This window comes from Sciurus carolinensis, chromosome 16 (assembly GCF_902686445.1).
Source record: "Sciurus carolinensis chromosome 16, mSciCar1.2, whole genome shotgun sequence".
Classification (NCBI taxonomy): domain Eukaryota; kingdom Metazoa; phylum Chordata; class Mammalia; order Rodentia; family Sciuridae; genus Sciurus; species Sciurus carolinensis.
Window position 1 is genome coordinate 16,078,345 of NC_062228.1, and position 18,725 is coordinate 16,097,069.

At 36.6% G+C, this 18,725-nt stretch overlaps 1 protein-coding gene across 1 annotated transcript in view; it reads right to left on the minus strand.

Annotated features, from left to right (window-relative positions):
* Positions 1-18,725, minus strand: part of Sntb2 (syntrophin beta 2) — an 88,987-nt gene that overhangs the window by 69,066 nt on the left and 1,196 nt on the right. The gene's annotated exons all lie outside the window — the stretch shown is intronic.

The following is an 18,725-nucleotide window of genomic DNA, read 5'->3' on the forward strand; positions in this document are numbered from 1 at the left end:
ATACTTCTACCTGATAACCCAGAAAGTATACTCAAGTATTTAACCAAGAGAAATGAAAAAGCATAATTTAACAAAAAAAAAAAAAAAAAGAAAGAAAGAAAGAAAGAAAGAAAGGAAAAGAAAAAAAAAAACCCATAATTTCCTTCTTTCTCCTGATTTTTGTACTAGTAGGAGGAATTATTTGGCATCTAAGTCCTGAACTTTGAACTTTCTTTGAAATATTAAGATTGCAAATCTTCCTTTTGAGAGTCTTACCCTAATTCACTTAAAAACAATGAAGAAACCTCAAGTTACAAAGTAATCAGTGACAAAATTAATTGCAATCTAGACCGTTCAATATTTCTCTTTTCCTTAAGTGATTCTTTTTTCTTGGAGAAAAAGACTGCTTTAATACACCAACCTGTGTTGATCTAAAGGAGATTAGATACAAATTATAATGAAAAATGGGAGAGCAAAAGCTGATTTATCTGCAAATCTACAACATAAAAATTTATCTGGTACATTGGTGAATCTTTATCATAACAATAAATTAAGCTTACAATAAGAGGTTGCATATCTGGGTTCCATCAGAACCAGGATTCCATCTGAGTTATCAAAGAAATTACATCTGGAATATTTTAGTGTTAAAAATTTTTGATGGCCCATGCTGTAATCTCAGCTACTAGGGAGGCTGAGTTAGGAGTCTAAATTCAAGGCCAACCTCAGCAACTTAGGGAGACTTTATCTCAAAATAAAAATAAAAAGGGCTGAAGATATAGCTCAGCGGTAGAGCAGTGGGATTGAATCAGTGGATTCAATCCCCACTACCAAGGGGAAAAATATTTTTATTACATTCTCATCATCTAACAATCCATTCATTTGTATATAGTCAGTTTATATTAATTTTAACTCTTCATTTTCTATCCCATATTAGAAAAACAAAATATGAGAGCAGGAAGGTTTGTTTTTGTTTTTGTTTTGTTTTGGGCAGTACTGGGGATTAAACCCAGGGTTGTGTTACCACTGAGCCCTTTTTTCATTTTTCTACTTTGCAACAGGGTCTCAATAAAAATTGCAGAGGCTGGCCCTGAATTTGCAATCCTGATCCTCCTGCATCAGCCCACAGAGTCACAGGGATTACAGGTGTATGCCACCGCAACTGGTGGTATATTTTTAATGTATAAATATGTAAGGGGTTATTCTAAAAATAGTGAAATTTTTTCCCAAGATCATAGAGTTAATGGTTGTCCAAAACGCACTGCTGAAATCCCCCCCTAGAAAAATCAAGTAATATCTATAACTACATGTAGAGGGCTAGAGACTCCTAAGGATACCAGAGATATTTCTTCAGACCCAATCAGAGGAAGTAGGTTGTAATATGAGAAATTAAAAGAATGAAAGAAAGTGGGAAAATAGAGGAATAAGAATAGACTAATCTCCCTCCCAACCATAATCTCCTTAGAGAATAGTGGAGAAAAACATGCAAGGAAAACTTGTTATCCCCCCAAAATATATATATAATGCTAGAGATGCAGCTCAGTAGTAGAGTTCGTGGTTTTGCACATGAGGCTCTGGATTCAATTCCCAGTACCAAATAAACAAACAAATAAAAAATAAAATATACACATAAATATAACTGACTGCAACAACCTGCCAGACCTGGTTGCAAAAAAACAGCTTGGGAGCATTTAAAATCCTTTTCTTTATTGTCCAGCATAAATGCTTTATGTCAATCTTGTACTGTCATTATTCTGTATCCTAAAATGAAATTAATAAGTATGAAAGAACAATGGATGTAACAGATCTAATAACAATGTAAATGGATGTAACATCAATAAAAACATCCGGGTGAGCAATGATTTTCAGAAATTCACTTTAGTCTTTTTTGCTGTTTATTGTAGAATTTACATTTGCCCAGAGTCAGCATTAATTTTTTTATTGTAAAAATAAACTCATTATTCTAGAATATAATTAATAATCTTTGAAGAGACTAATGCAGGATAGTCATCCTAGTACTCTGAAATATGGTATATGCTACTAATGGCTTTCAAAAATGTAGACATCCTTATTGCAATGAAAATAGCAATTTAAATTACTGGCCAACAATTAGAACAGAAGGAAGCAAATTCATGACACATTTTCTAAAATACTTTTTTTTTAGTTTTGGAAGGACACACTACTTTTCTTTTATTTATTTTTATGTGGTAATGAGGATGGAACCAGTGCCTCACATGTGCTAGGCAAGTGCTCTACCACTGCTACAACCCCAACCCCCAAAACACTTCTTATTCAGTGAAACACATTGTGTATCATTTGAATATATATTTATTTGTAAAGGTGAACAAGGTTTCTAATACCCCCACAACCACTGCTAATACTGAGGATTGAATCTAGGAACACTCTACCAGTAAGTTATATCTCCAGTCCCACTGGCTTGCTTTCTCCCCCGTACTCCCACTTCCTTCCTTTATTTAATTTATTTGGTCCTAGAGATTGAAACCAAGGGTGCTTTACCACTGAGCCACATCCCTATCTACCCCTGCATTTTTTTTTTTTTTTTTTTTTTTAATTTTAAGACAGGGTCTCAGTTGCTTAGGGCCTTGCTAAATTGCTGAGGCTGGTTTTGAACTTAGGATCCTCCTGTCTCAGCCTTCCAAGCAGTTGTGATTACAGGAAGTGGATCACTGAGCCCAACTTGCCACTGACATTTTCCAAAATTAAGATAACATTAGAAATATGCTAAAATGCAAAATTTTAACAAAAAAACTGTGTAGAATAATGAATTTCTGGGCTGGGGAGATAGCTCAGTCGGTAGAGTGCTTGCCTTGTAAGCACAAGGCCCTGGGTTCGATCCCCAGCACCAAAAAAAAAAAAAAAAAAAAAGAATAATGAATTTCTATATTATAAAATAGTTAGTAAATAATAAATAAAATTGTTACCAGGGCATTTAAGAAGTCAGCGGTATCATTTTTACTAATAAACATTAAAATTATTAAAGAGTCAGTATCCAGAGTCTTGAAAATATGAAGTCTCATATGTGTGTTTACTGGAGTCAAATATCATTTTCATGTTCCCATCATTGCCCTCTGGACACACCATTCCCGTCATGTAGAATATCTTCATCTTCTCCACTTCTTACACATTCTATTACCACTCGTCTCCTCACCAGACCCAAACTACTTTACTAACATCACTCGATTCTTTAATACAAGTTCTCTCAGCATTTATCTATCACTTGTATAGAATAATTTGAATTTGTTTATGCACAGTTTATTAGTATTATAAGAGCCCATTTTGTTACTTCTTAAAAATAGGGGCTATGTCTGGGAATGGCAGTGCATACCTGTAATCCCAGGTACTTGGCTTTGTCTCTAAATAAAAATAAGCCAGGCATGGTGGCACACACCTGTAATCCCAGCAGCTCAGAGGCTGAGGCAGGAGAACCATGAGTTCAAAGCCAGCTCAGCAACTTAGGAAGACCCTGTCTCCACATAAAATAGAAAAAGGCTGGGGATGTGGCTCAGTGGTTGAGCACTCCTGGGTTCAATCCCCAATACCAAAAATAAATAAATAAATAAATAAAAATAAATAAAAAATTAAAGGGCTGGAGATGTAGCTCAGAGGTAGACCTGATAAAAAGTAGGGCCCATGGGGCTCACAGTAGTCCATATGTGTTGATTAATCCCCTGTAGCTTTGTGTCCCACATGAAAAAACAGAGGAGACGAAGACTGAGAAACATTAATTGGATGACCTTCAGACAGATGCAACAAAAAATCACATAATTTTCCTGACATGAAGCCAATCATACAATAAATCCTGTTAGTCTTTAGACCTGCTAGCTTTTTTACCCAAACGGATTCACCAAAGAGGCAGTCTTATAATGGCTAATTACCAAAAGCTATGAAGTCTGATGAGTAATCTTATCTCTATCACCTACAAATGCTATAACCTTGGGCAAGTTATTTAATCTTCCAGGTCTCTCCCCCTCTTAATTTTTCAATTTCCCCATATTTAAAATGAAGATGGAGCCCAGTGCAGGGAATATGTGCTCAGAGTCCCAGCTACTTGAGAATCTGAGCAGGAAGATCACTCGAAGATCACCAAGTTGGGGACCAGCCTGTGCAACACAGTAAGACCCTGTCTCAAAAAAATAATAAAATAAAAATGCCACCTGACTCACAGATTGTTAAAAGTTGTGATAATGAATTGGGTGCACTGGCCCATGACTGTAATCCTAGCTACTCAGGAAGATGAGTTAAAAGAATATAAATTCAAAAATCAGTAATGGGCAATTTATGAGAATCTAGCCTCAAAATGAAATTCTAAAAACGAAAAAAAAAGTTGCTTTAATGCATATAAAGTCCTTTAAACCAAAGTAAACTATCACAAGCCATTATTATTTATATTGTGTTTAATTTTTTTTAATTTGCAATTTAAGCCAGGTGCAGTGGTGCACAACTGTCATCCCAACTACTCTGGAGGCTGAGGCAGGCAGATCCTAACTTCAAGCCCAGCCTGAGCAACTTAGCAAGACTCTCTGAAAACAAAACAAAAAAAGGGCGGGGATGTAGCACAGGGGTAGAACATAACTCTAGGTTCAATCCCAATACTGCAAAAAAAAAAAAAAAAGAAAGTAAAAATTTACAATTTAAATACAAAATGATGTAAGCTCTATAGCTCAATGTTGCATTGTTATAGAGCAAATAAATTTGCTAGCAATGACCCCATTCTACATTTCATTTGGTGCATCTGCCACTATTCACTCATCCAGGAGTGGGCATGTGACCCAAGCCTGACCACAATCTCCATCATCTAGGTAACAGAGATAGATCCAAGGAGTAAGCAAAGCAGAGTTTAATCAGAGTCCTTCCCTGAGACTGGTAAGTGGATTGCTAGAAGAAAAAAAAATTTTTTCTTTACAGAGGCAATTAAGATAGACAAATATATTTCTAGAATTGCAGTACCATCTTAGCTGACTATACAGAATTAGTACTCTCCACAACAGGAACTATGACAGGCCAAGATAATTTGAGCCTTTGGATCCTACTGTACCTAAATCTAGATCCATCCCCAGTCTCAGGAGTTACTTGAGGCAATGCATTCCACTTTTGTCCACTACACCTAAATCTAGATTCATTCTTAGTTCTCAGAAGTTACATGAGGCAATATATTCCATTTTTGTTTAAATTTATTTAAAGGAGCTGGGCATGGTAGTACATGCCTGTAATCCCAGCAATTTGGAGAGGCTTAGGCGGACTGCAAGTTTGAGACCAGCCTCAGCAACTTGGTGAGGCCCTAAGCAACTTAGCAAGTTCTTTTCTCTAAATAAAAAATAAAAAAAGGACTGGAGATGTAGCTCAGTGGTAAAGTGCCTATGAGTACAAGTTCTAATATCCCAAATAAATAGTTTGAGGGCTTCTGCAATCAAATAATTCTTAATTATAAAAAAAAAAAAAAAAAAAAAATTCTATGAGCTGGGTGACCTAGCATATGCCATAATCCCAAACTATTTGTAGGGTGACGTAGGAGAACTGCTTTAAGCCCATGAGTTCTAGATCCGCCTGGCAACATAGGGAAACCCTTTCTCAAAACCACAACAACCAAATCTATATATCTCTTTTTTGGTGAAGATTTTTCTTTATCCTAGCCAGCATAGTGGCGCATGCCTATAATTCTAGATGCTCAGGAGTCTGAGGCAGGAGGATCCGAGTTCAAAGTCAGTCTCAGCAAATTAGTAAGGCCCTAAGCAATTCAAGGAGACCCTGTCTCTAAATAAAACATAAAAAGGGCTGGGGATGTGGCTCAGCGGTTAAGCACTCCTGTACAAAAAAAAAAAAAAAAAAAAAAAAAAAAAATTCTATCCTAATTTAACTCTAACTTCAAGACCGACCTGAGGTCTATATGTTTATGTTATTGTCCTAGATAGAAAACTGGAATAATAATTAATACTTGCAAAGTTGCTATGAATTCACAGAAAAGTGGTGCTCAAAATACTACTCTAAGTGGTGAGAATAATTTATTATTCACATGGTATCAAGCGTTTTTGAAAAGCTCCTGTACCCAAGCAAATTTAGTCTTCTTTTCCTTTCACAACTGTCTATAAGATTCCTAATCTCTCAACTAATATGGTGGTCTCTTAATCTCTAATGTCATCTTCTAATGTTTTTAGAATAATGTAATGGATGCCTATTGTTTATGTCTGCCAAGCATCCATTCTCATTCTGGCAACATCATCTTCATTAGCCTTTGAGAAAACCCACTTCCAGTTCATATGAATCAAGATCCAAGGTGAGTTCTTGATCTAGGTTTGGTCTATCGGAACATTCAATAACTGATGGCCATATGACTGGGACATGGATGAGTCGGGTCTAGAACTTTTGGCAGGAATGACTGAAAAGGAGACATCACAACAATATCATACTCTCCAAACTGATTATGGATTTGATATAATTTTAATCAAAATCCCAAAGGGTTTAAGAATTATTAAATCATGTTAAAATTTATCTGGAGAAATATCTGTAACAAAAAAATTGTTTCATTATTTTTCAGAATTTCTTTTCTGGTATCATAAAACTTCAATTACCAGTCATTAAACGTTAAAGCTACAACATACAATGTTCTATGTTACAAAATACTCAAATGGACTATAACAGAAAATTAAGCATCAGCCTAAGGAATATAAAAAATTAAGCACATAAAAAAAGGCACATTTCAAAGTAATGAAGAAAGGACAGGTCATTCCTAAGGTAGCAAACAGGTAGCATGTGTATTGTACCCCACCTCAATGCAGATATCACTAACACAGCACTCATTCCAGCTGAACCCAGAGACGGCTTCAAATCTTACATAGCACTTCAGGCTGCCACCATCAATCTTACCTCAATTATCTTGCAAGAGGAATATCTAACAAATATGCTGAGACATCAGTTATCTATTTGGAAAAATAAAATTAAATCTCTACTGTATCCCACATAACAAAATGAATTCTACATAGTTTAAAAAATTAAACATGAAACATTAAACCATAAAAGGAATACATCAAAACTGTTGCAAAGATACAGGAAAGCTGAGGGTAATGGGGGGTAAAGGGGTTCATCACTCCCTTGGTTTCTGCTGTTTCTAAGGCCCAGCTGCTTAGTTCTTCTTGGAGTCCTAAGAATTGGGGTACAGTAACTCCATGAAATCTGATTAGGCTTCTGTGTTTTGAAACCCAAAAGCCTTGAATAAAGCACAAGCATATTCTTTTTCTTTAATTTTTGGAAGCCAATAAACTCCTTTTACTATAAAGAAATAAATCTATACATTTGTGCAGTCTAACTCAATGAAAATTGAAGTTTTTCATCTTCTAAGTTTAAGTTGTAACGTTTTATATACATGATGAATAGAGAGAAAAATTACCACTATACATTCTCATCTCTTTGAACCATCAATATTACTTTTCATAAAGCATTCTAAATTTGTAAATTTAAGAATAAGAGGGTCTGAAGATGACAGGAAGCAATGTTGCAGAAAATTCAAAATAATAATTTAAAAAACTGTGTACCTCACATAACTAGTATATGTCAAAAATATTCTAATAAGTCTTAGGGCACTGAAAACAAAGCCAAGTTTGAATTATGTAACTCTTATTCTTTCTAAAAGGCAAGTCTACTGACACCATAATCACTGGCAGATTGTTCTTATACAAAATTATTTAATAATTTTTTAGTTGTCGAATGACCTTTATTTATTTATTTATATGTGGTGCTGAGAATCTAACCCAGTGCTTCACACATGCCAGGCAAGTGCTCTATCACTGAGCCACAACCCCAGTCCCTCATAAATTTTTATACCAAAATCAAACACAAATTTTATGACAGGAATCAGTGCATTTCTATTTTTCTAGGCAAAAAATATTAAACTCAACTGAATACGTCATCATTTCTCCAAAGAAAGGAAGACTATACTCTTCATGTGACTAGATGTAGTATATGTAATGTTGTATAACTAAAATTTTTTCTTCTTAAACCTTGCAGATAGTGGATATAGTTACATCACCTAAGCACTCTATAAAAAACCTAAATTATATAAATGTAACCCTCCAAATTATTCCTTTTTTTTTTTTTTTTTTTTTTTACTGGTAATCAGACTCTTATTGCCCTGAATAGAAATTCCACAGTTTTCTCTATATCCAATCTTCTATCATATCCTGTCATTTCTTCTTTTAAAACAGTGACTCAATTTTCTTTACTTTTTTGTGGGGGAGAAGTAGCAACCAGGAATTAAACCTAGGGGCACTTAACCACTGAGTCACATTTCCAGCCTTTAAAAAAAAAATTTTTTTTTTGACACAGAGTCTCACTAAGTTGCTTAGGGCCTTGCTAAATTGCTGAGGCTGGCTTTGAACCTGTGATTCTTCTGTCTCAGGCTCCTGAACTGTTGGGATTACAGGTGTGTGCCATTGTGCCCAGCAAGTGACTCAATTTTATACACCAAGGTCTCTGTGAGATCAAATACCATGCTTAATAATAGAGCTCGTTGCAGAACTGTTTTCACAAATCTCAAATCTCTGGCTGCACTAATTTGCAGCCCCACCAGCATGTATGAGTGTACCTTTTTCCCCACATCCTCTCCTACACCTGTTGTTGCTTGTATTTTTGATAATCACCATTCTAATTGGAGTGAGATGGAATCTTAGTGTAGTTTTGATTTGCATTTCTCTTATTACTAAGATGGTGAACATTTTTTCATATGTTTGTTGACTGCTTGTAGATCTTCTTCTGGGAAGTATCTGTTCATATCCTTAGCCCATTTGTTGATTGGGTTATTTGTATTCTTCAGTAACAACCTTTTTTTAAAAAAAATATTTTTGGTTGTAGAAGGACACAATAACTTTATTTATTTATTTATTTTTATGAGGTGCTGAGGATCAAACCCAGTGCCTCATACATGCTTGGCAAGCGCCTTAATAACAAGTTACAATTTCAGGCCTGGTAACATTCTTTTAATGATAAAATTCCTTCACAACATAGTTTAGTGGAGCAAATTGAATAAGATAGGAAACATGTTAAGGCATTGTTCTTTCCAGTTCATTTATAAACTAAAAGTATTTAAAAAATAAAATAAAATAATAATCTTCCTCTCTGTTCCCACTGGAGTCACTCTCCCTCTTCAATGGTTATCACTGCTGGTTTGGATTACTTTTACAAACAGCTGTAGTTTTTTCTACCTTTCGTCTTCCTCTTTGGCTCTGCAATCCAGTATATCCCACTGCTGCCAACCCAAAATTCTGTTCCCATCATGTCACTTCCTGGCTCAAAACAGATTGCATCAGTTCTCCACCCCTTCTATCTCTTCAACCTTTCTCCCACTCTGTTGGCCTTTTTTCCTTGCTGTATAAATAGGTCCCAATCTTTCCCACTCAAAACAGAATACGAAACAAACAACCACAAAAGTAAAACCTTCCTTCATATATTATTCAACTATAGTCACTGCCTTTGCTTTTTTTTTTTTTGGCTGAGCTTTTTTTATTTTCGAGCAGTGCTGGGGACTGAACCCAAAGATTCACACATGCTAAGCAAGCACTCTACCACTGAGCTACACCCCAATCCCCTATTTTGCTGAGCTTTTTAAAGGCATGTTCTACTCACTGCCCTAGCTCCTGCCATCCTGCTGAAGCAGTTCTTAGGAGGACTCCAAGGATCTTAGTTTTCTAATTATCATATCTAATGGACCTTAACTAGATTCTGGTTTTGTTTGCTTTTCTTGAGACAGGGTCTACCTATGTTGTACAGGCTGGCCTCAAACTCAAGATTTTCTCGCCTTAGCCTCCTGAGTAGCTCGGATTTAGTTCTCAATTTACTGTCTTTAGACTCTTGCCTGTTAAACCATCACAGTATCAGTTTCTCCCAAACCTTCTCCTACCCCCTGGGCCTTACCTTTCCACATTCCTCTCCTTTTAGTCTGGCTTTAAATATAGGGGTTCTGCCAAAGGTCAAATGTCTCTCTGATATGTGGATGCTAACCCCACAAGAAGAAGGGAGGGGAAGAATAAAAGTTCAAAGGGTTAGACAAAGGGAATGAAGGCAAGGGAGAGGGAAGGATTATGAAAGACACTGGAATGAATCTGACAAAAATTTCCTATGTACATATATGAATATACCACAGTGAATCTCAATATCACATATATCCACAAGACTGGGATCCTAATTAGAACAAGATATATTCCATGCTTATATAAATATATGGAAGTAAATTCTACTGTTATGTATAACTAAAAAGAACAACAACAAAAAGTTTAAAAAAAATGTAGGGGTTCTGCAGATTGCATCCTGGTCCTACTTCTCTTTTTTCATCTGCATTACTCTCTCATGACTTCATTCACACTTCATGGCTTCACTTGCCACCTGTATCCTGACACTCATAAATAGTTCACCATAGTTCTCTGACATTTCTCTCAATTACAGAACTATACTTCCAACCAGCTACAGGCCTTTTCCAACAGGATGTTACACAGGTAACTCAAATTCAACATGACTAAAACCAAATCTCTTGTCTCTTATATTCACCCCAAACTAGTTCTTCCATGTTCATTTTGGTCTCATTATTATCCAGTTTTCCAAGCCAGAAGTCCAGGACTCATCCTCAACTCCTTTTTTCTCCTTAAGACTCCAAACATTTAAACTTCATGTTTCTCTTTAATATTTTTTCATCCTCACACTACCCTATCCACTCTCACTCTCATGACATTGCAATAGCATCCTAACTACTTTCCCCATCTCATGTCTTGAGCTCCATACTCCATCAGTCACCCTCACTTTTACACTTTCTCATCTAAAGCACTTTGGCAGCTCAGTGCCTAAACTTTTTGACAGTACACATCCATGAATAAAAATCTGAGTATATCTTCAATGAGTAAATATCTATTAATGCACATATATTATAAAACATACATAAATGTAGAAATCAAGAAAGAATGAGATAAAAATACACAAATATAGCCCTGATTAAGCCATTTTAACATTAGTACTGTATGACTCAAAGTGCAAAATACTCTTAGAATGAAATTCAATACTGATGATATAATACGCATATATGTATGTATTTCAAATAGTCTTCTTGACAATTTCATTTTTCAGACTTATTTCCCAACAGATATAATTACCTTAAAATGTGACAGAGAGCTCACATTAGGAGGGGAAAAGACAACTCTATCATTTTATTATTGTTTGCAGTGTGAGAATTATCTTCAATCTATAGTTTGTGTAAATCCGTCCCACATTCATTTTGTGAAGATTAATTTAGCAAAACTTAAATCCACTCAACTAGGGTCAAGTAATCCATAATAAACTGCAATATGAGAATAGCAGGCAAATTATTAACATCACCACTATCAACTCATCTGCTTTGTGAAACATCCACTCTTCCCTTGGAACATCGCCTTATATACTGAGTTTGTAATGGCACCACCTAAGAGACTGACAGAACCAGTGTAGTAAATATAAATGAAGTCCAATTTCTTTTTGTCAACTTGCAAAAATAAATATAAACCGTATTAGAGACCACTGCGTAGCACTGCATAGCACTGTATGATCTGGCCTCTGCCCATTTTCCTGCTTCTCTGCTTGCACATACTTACCATACCTTTCTCTGCTTTACTTCTCTCAACACAAGAGTGACTTATCATTTTTTTACCTTCAACATGCTGTCTCACGGACATCTACCTGTGTTTTCCAGACAATGTGTTCTCACCTGTATTAAAGCACTTACTGCAACCTGCTACAGTTGGTTCCTTACCAGTTTAAAAATCAGGGATTACTCCCAATTTGAAATTCTCAGCATCTTGTTTGCAGTTGATACTTAATAAATATTGACTGACAAATGAAAAAGGTTCAAATTCTTCTGGCTGGACTTCAAAGTCTTGCAATAATCTAGCTTCAATCTATCCAACTTTACGTTCTTCCCCCAAGTCCATACCAATTAGCCCATCACTTCATTTCCAATCATACATCATAACAATTTTGGCTTTTGCTCAGGCTATCCCCTGAACTTGCTTGGACTGACTTCAATCTACAGAAAAGCAGTTTGTCCCTCAAGTATCAGTCAAAATTTCCTCTCCCCAGGAAGTCATACTTAACTCTCCCATTCCTCAACTGATTGTTCCCTTCAGAGAACTCTTACAGAGTGAGTACTCCACATTTTAGCAATTCTCCCCAGTTTCACTCTAAGTTTTCTGCTGCCAGGGACTATCTTCAGCTTCTTTGGCACTGATCTCACAGCACATCTGGCTGTCTGGTTGTAGATGTGGGTGGTACTATACAGGGCAAAAAGCAGAAAGACCAGGCTCTACCACCAGTTCGTAAGATGATTTTTAATTTTTTATTTTTTGTACTGGAGACTAAACCCATGGGCACTTTACCACTGAATTACATCCCCAGTCATTTTTTATTTTGAGACAGGTCTTGCTAAGTTGCTGGCCTCAAAACTTGTGATCCTCCTGCCTCAGTCTCCAAATCACTGGGATTACAGGTATGTGCCCCCATGACCAGCTTATTAGGTGATCTTAATCATATAACTTAACATCTCATTTCATTGTTCATTCCTCATTTGTAAAATGAAGCTTTACTTTTTTTGTTGTTGGTACAAGGGATTGAACCCAGGAGTGCTTGACTACTGAGTCACATTCCCAGACCCTTATTTATTTATTTATTTATTTATTTGTTTGTTTTTTGTGGTGCTGGGGATTGAACCCAGGGCCTTGTGCAAGGCAAGCACTCTACCAACTGAGCAATGTCCTCAGCACCTCTAGCCCCTTTTAAATATTTTATTTAGAGACAGGGTCTCACTTAGTTGCTTAGGGTCTTGCTAAATTGCTGAGGCTGGCTTTCAACTTTTGATCCTCCTGCTTCAGCTTCCTGAGCCACTGGGATTACAGGCGTATGCTATCACACCCAGCAGCAGGCTTTACAATTTTTAAAATGCCAGGCAAGATACATCTTCTTGTCCAAAGGAAACATTACAATCTCTTCCCTAAAAAAAAAAAATCAAGAGAAGTCAGTTGAGATCTAAATTAAAGCCTGGTTATGATTCCCAAAACTGTTTTTAGAATTTTTATAACCACTCTGTACTAGAATCAATCAACTTCTCATATTGTGGTAATAATTTGGAGAGCAAATTTTAACATGAAGGAAAGGAACTATAAGAAACAATCTGGCCACAATAGCAGCTTCTCATGTAAGCATGTCTAAACATTCAAATGAAACAAAGAAAGGCTAAGGCTAATTAAAAAAAAAAAAAAAAAAAAACACAAAAACAAGTACAGAAAAACAAACATCCTTAGAGTTTAGTTGTTCTTTAAGAGATAACTAATAAGCCAGGCACAGTGGCGCAGGCCTGTAATCCCAGCGGCTCCAGCTCCGGAGGCTGAGACAGGAGGATCCCAAATTCAAAGACAGCAACAGCAAGATTAAGCAACTCAGGGAGACCCTGCCTCTAAATAAAATATAAAAAAGGGTTAGGAATGTGGTTCAGTGGTCAAGTGCCCCTGAGTTCAATTCCCAGTACCCGAGGGGTTGCGGGGGGCGGAAAGGAGAGAAAGATAACTAATGAATACACATACAAAATCTCAAAGAAAATGTAGGTACTGCAAGTGTTGTTCAGTGGTGGAGTACATGCTTACTAGCATGTGCAAGGCCCTAGGTTAAATCCCCAACTCACCCTCTCCCCACAAAGAATGTAAAATGTTTTTCCTAGGGGCTCTCAACTTTTTAAATATCCAAGAAGAAATCAGCAATGTGGGAATTCAAACCAGTTTCAATTTAGCAACCTAAAACTGTCAGTGGCATTTGTTATATGTCCCTGACACATACGAAAAGAGCCATTATTAAATGCGATACTAAAATTTCAAATAATTTCAGATATGAAAATTATTTTCAATTCTGAAGTTAAATTTCACACCAGTCTATTTCCTCCATACATTTAACCATTTTCTTTTCAGCAGAGTCAATAAAACAGTATTTTTAGAAAAACATTCTGGCAATAAAAAATGATTTTTCAACACTATTTCAGTGAGAATTCCTTCAAATTTTTGTTTTCCTCAAATATCAAACCTCAGCTGTACACTTTAAACCATCTTCCCTAACCCCACTGGAACCTTTTTCAATGTGTAGCCTAATTCTTTAAAATATAAATTCTAGAAACTTTCTGGATAAACCTTAAGTCTAGAGTAAAGGACTCAGCAAATTCAACATATAGTACTTGATTGTTTAGAGTTACCCCCATGAAGCTTAGAATCTGCATTATTAAAAAGACTATCATAATAATAATATAATAATCTGCATTATTATAAAGACTAATTTGCATACCTTTATTTCAATGCTAAGTAAATAGCTTAGCTTAGTCACTGCAAGTATACACTTAATGGCAAGTCTTACAGTTTTGAGTACCAAGTGTAAAGGAAGAGAAAAATCAGAGAAAAAGGAAACTAAATGAAAATTTAAGGACAAAAGAGAAGAAAAACAGCAACACAAGATTAGAAAAAGTTGTTTGCATCCAAGAAACTCAAACTCATTCTTTTTTTTTTTTTTTGGGTGCTGGGGATCGAACCCAGGGCCTTGTGCTTACAAGGCAAGCACTCTACCGACTGAGCTATCTCCCCAGCCCCTCAAACTCATTCTTAATTCATTCCTCTAAAACAATTGTTTACTTTTTTTTTTTTTCCTGGTAAAATGAAGTCTTGGGTTTTAACAACTTGCTCTCCTGGTCTGGAGTGTCTCTGTTAACTCATGGCATACCTCATGGCCAGCCCTGCCTTCTTCATTCACTATTGTTGTTCATGCTTTATTTCCAGGGCCTAATAAAGGCACTGAACACATAAACTGTCAAATGAATAACAACTGTTTGAGGAAGGTATTATTACCACCCTGATTTTACAGATGAGGAAACAAAGGTGTAACAAAATGAAGTAATGTGACTAGGAGTTACAAATCACTAACCAGAAACAAACCCAAGACTGACCACAAAGTCTTTCCATGTACTGTACTCTTACTGGGCAACTGAGCAGTATAACTTTCTTGTTTGTTTGTTTTATTTTATTTTTTGGTACTGAGAATTGAACCCAGGGTTTTTTTATTTTTTGAGACAGGGTCTTGCTAAATTGCTGAGGCTGACCTCAAACTGTGCTCTTCCTGTGTCAGCCTCCCCAGTCACTGGAATTGCAGGCATGTGTCACTGTGCCTGACCAGAATAACTTCTTAAGGTCTTGTACTACAGTGTCTTTACTGATACCAGTACTTTTTAGGGAAGGCTCAATTTAAGCATCAATTTTCCATCAACCTTTTCCTGGGTATTCTCAATCTGATTCCCCTTAGGACCATGTAGACCTCTGTCTCCATTATACTGGGCTCTCTTCAGACTATTATTTTAACAGTACTTTAGCTTTTTGCTCTACTTAATTACTTCTCTCTCTCAACTCAAAGCTTACCCAGGGCAGGAATCAAGTATCTTGAAGTGCCTTGGCTCATAATTAACGTTGATTTGCTGCTAAACATCCTATAGTGCCTAGAACAAGAGAATGGTCTGGCCCAAAATGCAAATATTGACAAGGATTGGAAACCCGGGTTAGAAATTTCCCTCTTGGATTCATGTAGCTCCTCTCCTTTATGAAGAGAGGATCTATTAATTTCTCTGTAACCCACAAATAACAGGGGCTGAAGGTGGGAAGGAACTATGGAAAATACACAAAATGAAAACTCTGCTCCCTTTAAGAAGTTCTGTTTTGGGCTGGGGGTATAGCTCAGTTGGTAGTGTTTGCCTCACAAGCACAAGGCCCTGGGTTCAATCCCCAGCACCGCCAAAAAAAAGAAGTTCTGTTTTGGGGTCAGGGCTATAGCTCAGTGGTGGAATGCTTGCCTAGCATGTGTGAGGCACTGGGTTCCATCCTCAGCACCACATAAAAATAAACAAATAAACCAGGCAAGGTGGCATAGCCTGTAATCCCAGCTGCTCAGGAGGCTGAGGCAGTAGGATCTCGAGTTCAGAGTCAGCCTCACCAACAGAGAGGCACTAAGCAAAAAAAAAAAAGGGCTGGGGATGTGGCTCAGTGGTCAAATGCCCAAGTTCAATCCCTGGTACACCCCCTCCAAATAAATAAAAATAAATAAATAAAATAAGACAAATAAAGGTACTGTTTCCATCTACAACTAAAAATAAAAAATTTAAAGAACAACTGTTTTATTAAGGAAAAAAAGTTGTTTTTCCAGGTGTGGTGGGTCACACCCATAAACCCAGTGGCTCAGGAAGGTGGGGCAAGAGGATCTCAGGTTCAAAGGCAGTCTCAGCAATTTATGGAGGCCCTAAGCAGCTCAGCAAGACCCTGTCTCTAAATAAAATTTTACAAAGGGCTGGGAATGTGGCTCAGTGCTTAAGTACCCCTGGGTTCAATCCTTGGTGCTCCCCGCAAAAGTTCTGTTTTTATCCATCCTCACTCTGCATTCCCTTACACTGTCACACTCATATTGTTTACCCAAACTTTTACACCTCTCTCTCTGAACTCCTAACTTACTGAGGGCAGTAATTAAGTATCTTTACATGCTTCTGGCTCATAGTAAACTAATAATAAAAGTATATTATAAACTTTTTGGATTACCAAAAATGGATTCTACCTTTTATCGATCTTTACATGTAGACAAGTCTCTAATTGTACCATTCTTTGGCTGAAATGTTTTCCTCAGACAGAAGATGCAAATTAGAAAACAAAATCACTACTAGGACTTTCCCCTTGAAGGAGTAAGAGGAAAAAGAGTAGAATAAATGTTTGATGGATGAATGAATGAATGAATGAACAATCCCTAAAAATTCCTGGGATAAGAAAGAACCCTTTAGCTAGGTTGACTAACCTCAGGCAACCAAAAACTAGATTTCCTTGGCATGGAGGTGGAAAGAACATGCCTGAAATTCCCTGCCCACACCACAAAAACAGCATCACTGTGCCACTGTACTATGTTAAGGCAAGTTTTTTCAAGTGTTCAAATACTGAATGAAAGGACAATATAGTGTGAAAAATTGAAGAGCTAAGAATAAACTTAATCCCCTCCACCCTGCAACAGGGTCTCAATATGTTGCCCAGACTGCCCTGTCCTGGGCTCGTGAATAGCTGGAACTACAAGGCACATGACTAAACTCTATCCTTTAAAAGTGGCCTACCTGGATACACACACTTTCAACTTTAAAAGTTTGGGTTATTAAATTACTGTTTTCTGTGATTATGTATATTTTGAGCAATTTTATTTTATACCCCTTGGCTTAAAAATGCAACATCATAAATCCACCATACTGACATACCCACACCTAAAGAACAAAAACTGTTTGTCTTATACAAAATAGGAAAGTAGAACCTATGTGTTAGGTAAAAAAGCATTCAATAAATATGCTATTATGCTGCCCTGTGTAAACCTTTCTAAAAGCACATGTGGCCTATTTTAGACTAATGAATACTAGGAAGCATTTACTAGGTAGTTTTCATTTTACTGGTATGAATAACAGGTTCAAATTATATCTAAACAAAAACTGGGGGTTTTGTTTGTTTGTTTTTAAATAGATGTGAAGGGTTGAATTGCTTACCCAATGAATACTATATGAGTTGTATGAAATTTTGTACTCTGGCTTGAAGAATTCATAACATTTAGCTAGAACAATTTCAGGATATATGTTTTAGAGTAGCAATTTTTTTACACACTCTGTAATTAAGCCACAATCTGTTATTTCACTCCTTTTATTAACACTAATTTCTGAGCAATGTCTAGCTTCACATATAAGTAGACTAGGATTACAGTAAAGCTGGGACACTGAAATTTCACAACTGCAGCACATTAAATAATTTCCTGGCAAACTAACATTTTCCAATTATTTACAAGCAGATTTATTAAAAAAGATGAAAAGACTTCTGGCTTCTCAGTTTATAGAAGATTGCTCCCTCCCCACTCCTGTCCCCCAGTCCTTCCCTGCTCTGCCAGGAATTTCTCCTGACTCATCTCTGCCCATCTTTGACCATTACTTCCTTGGAGAACTGGCTCAAGATTTAGCTCATTTAAAAAGTCCTCCCTGGCTAAGCCCATCTATCTCCATCAACTTAATTTTTAACTTTGCATTCCCTTGGCATTTATACATACTGTGCACTACAAAATCAAGTCCTCCCTCTAATGTATTTTGCACTTTTCTATTATTTCCCCAACTAGAGACCAAGTAGGGACAGCATCTTCTTTTACATTATCTTTTACACAGTCAACAATAAATGTTTTTGAAATATTTGAATCACCAGTGAAAGGAAGCTGATCATTCAAAAATTTCTGAAGCAACCAACTCTTCATTTACAATACTCTTATTATCAAACACAGACATGAGTCCTCAAGGAGAGTAATTTTTATTTTTTTTGGGGGGGGACTCATACATGCTAGGCAAGAGCTGTCTACCAGAGCCACATCCCCAGTCCCAGATGATGAGATTTATTTCTGCTTCATCCCATACATTCACCATAAAATATTCAGGACACAGATCACATACATACTTAAGGTAAATAATAATCCTGGCTATCCAAACATTTCCTGTGATGTTGCATTTCAAGTTTCTTATAAAACATCTCCTAGTCTTAAAGCAGCACGCCTGTCAGCGGTAGGAAGCTGGCACCAGCCTCTTGCAAATGGGGCAAAACTCTAGTTGGCAGTAAATGTTCAAACACGTGAGGCTCCACTGTTAAACAAGTCTCATTAAC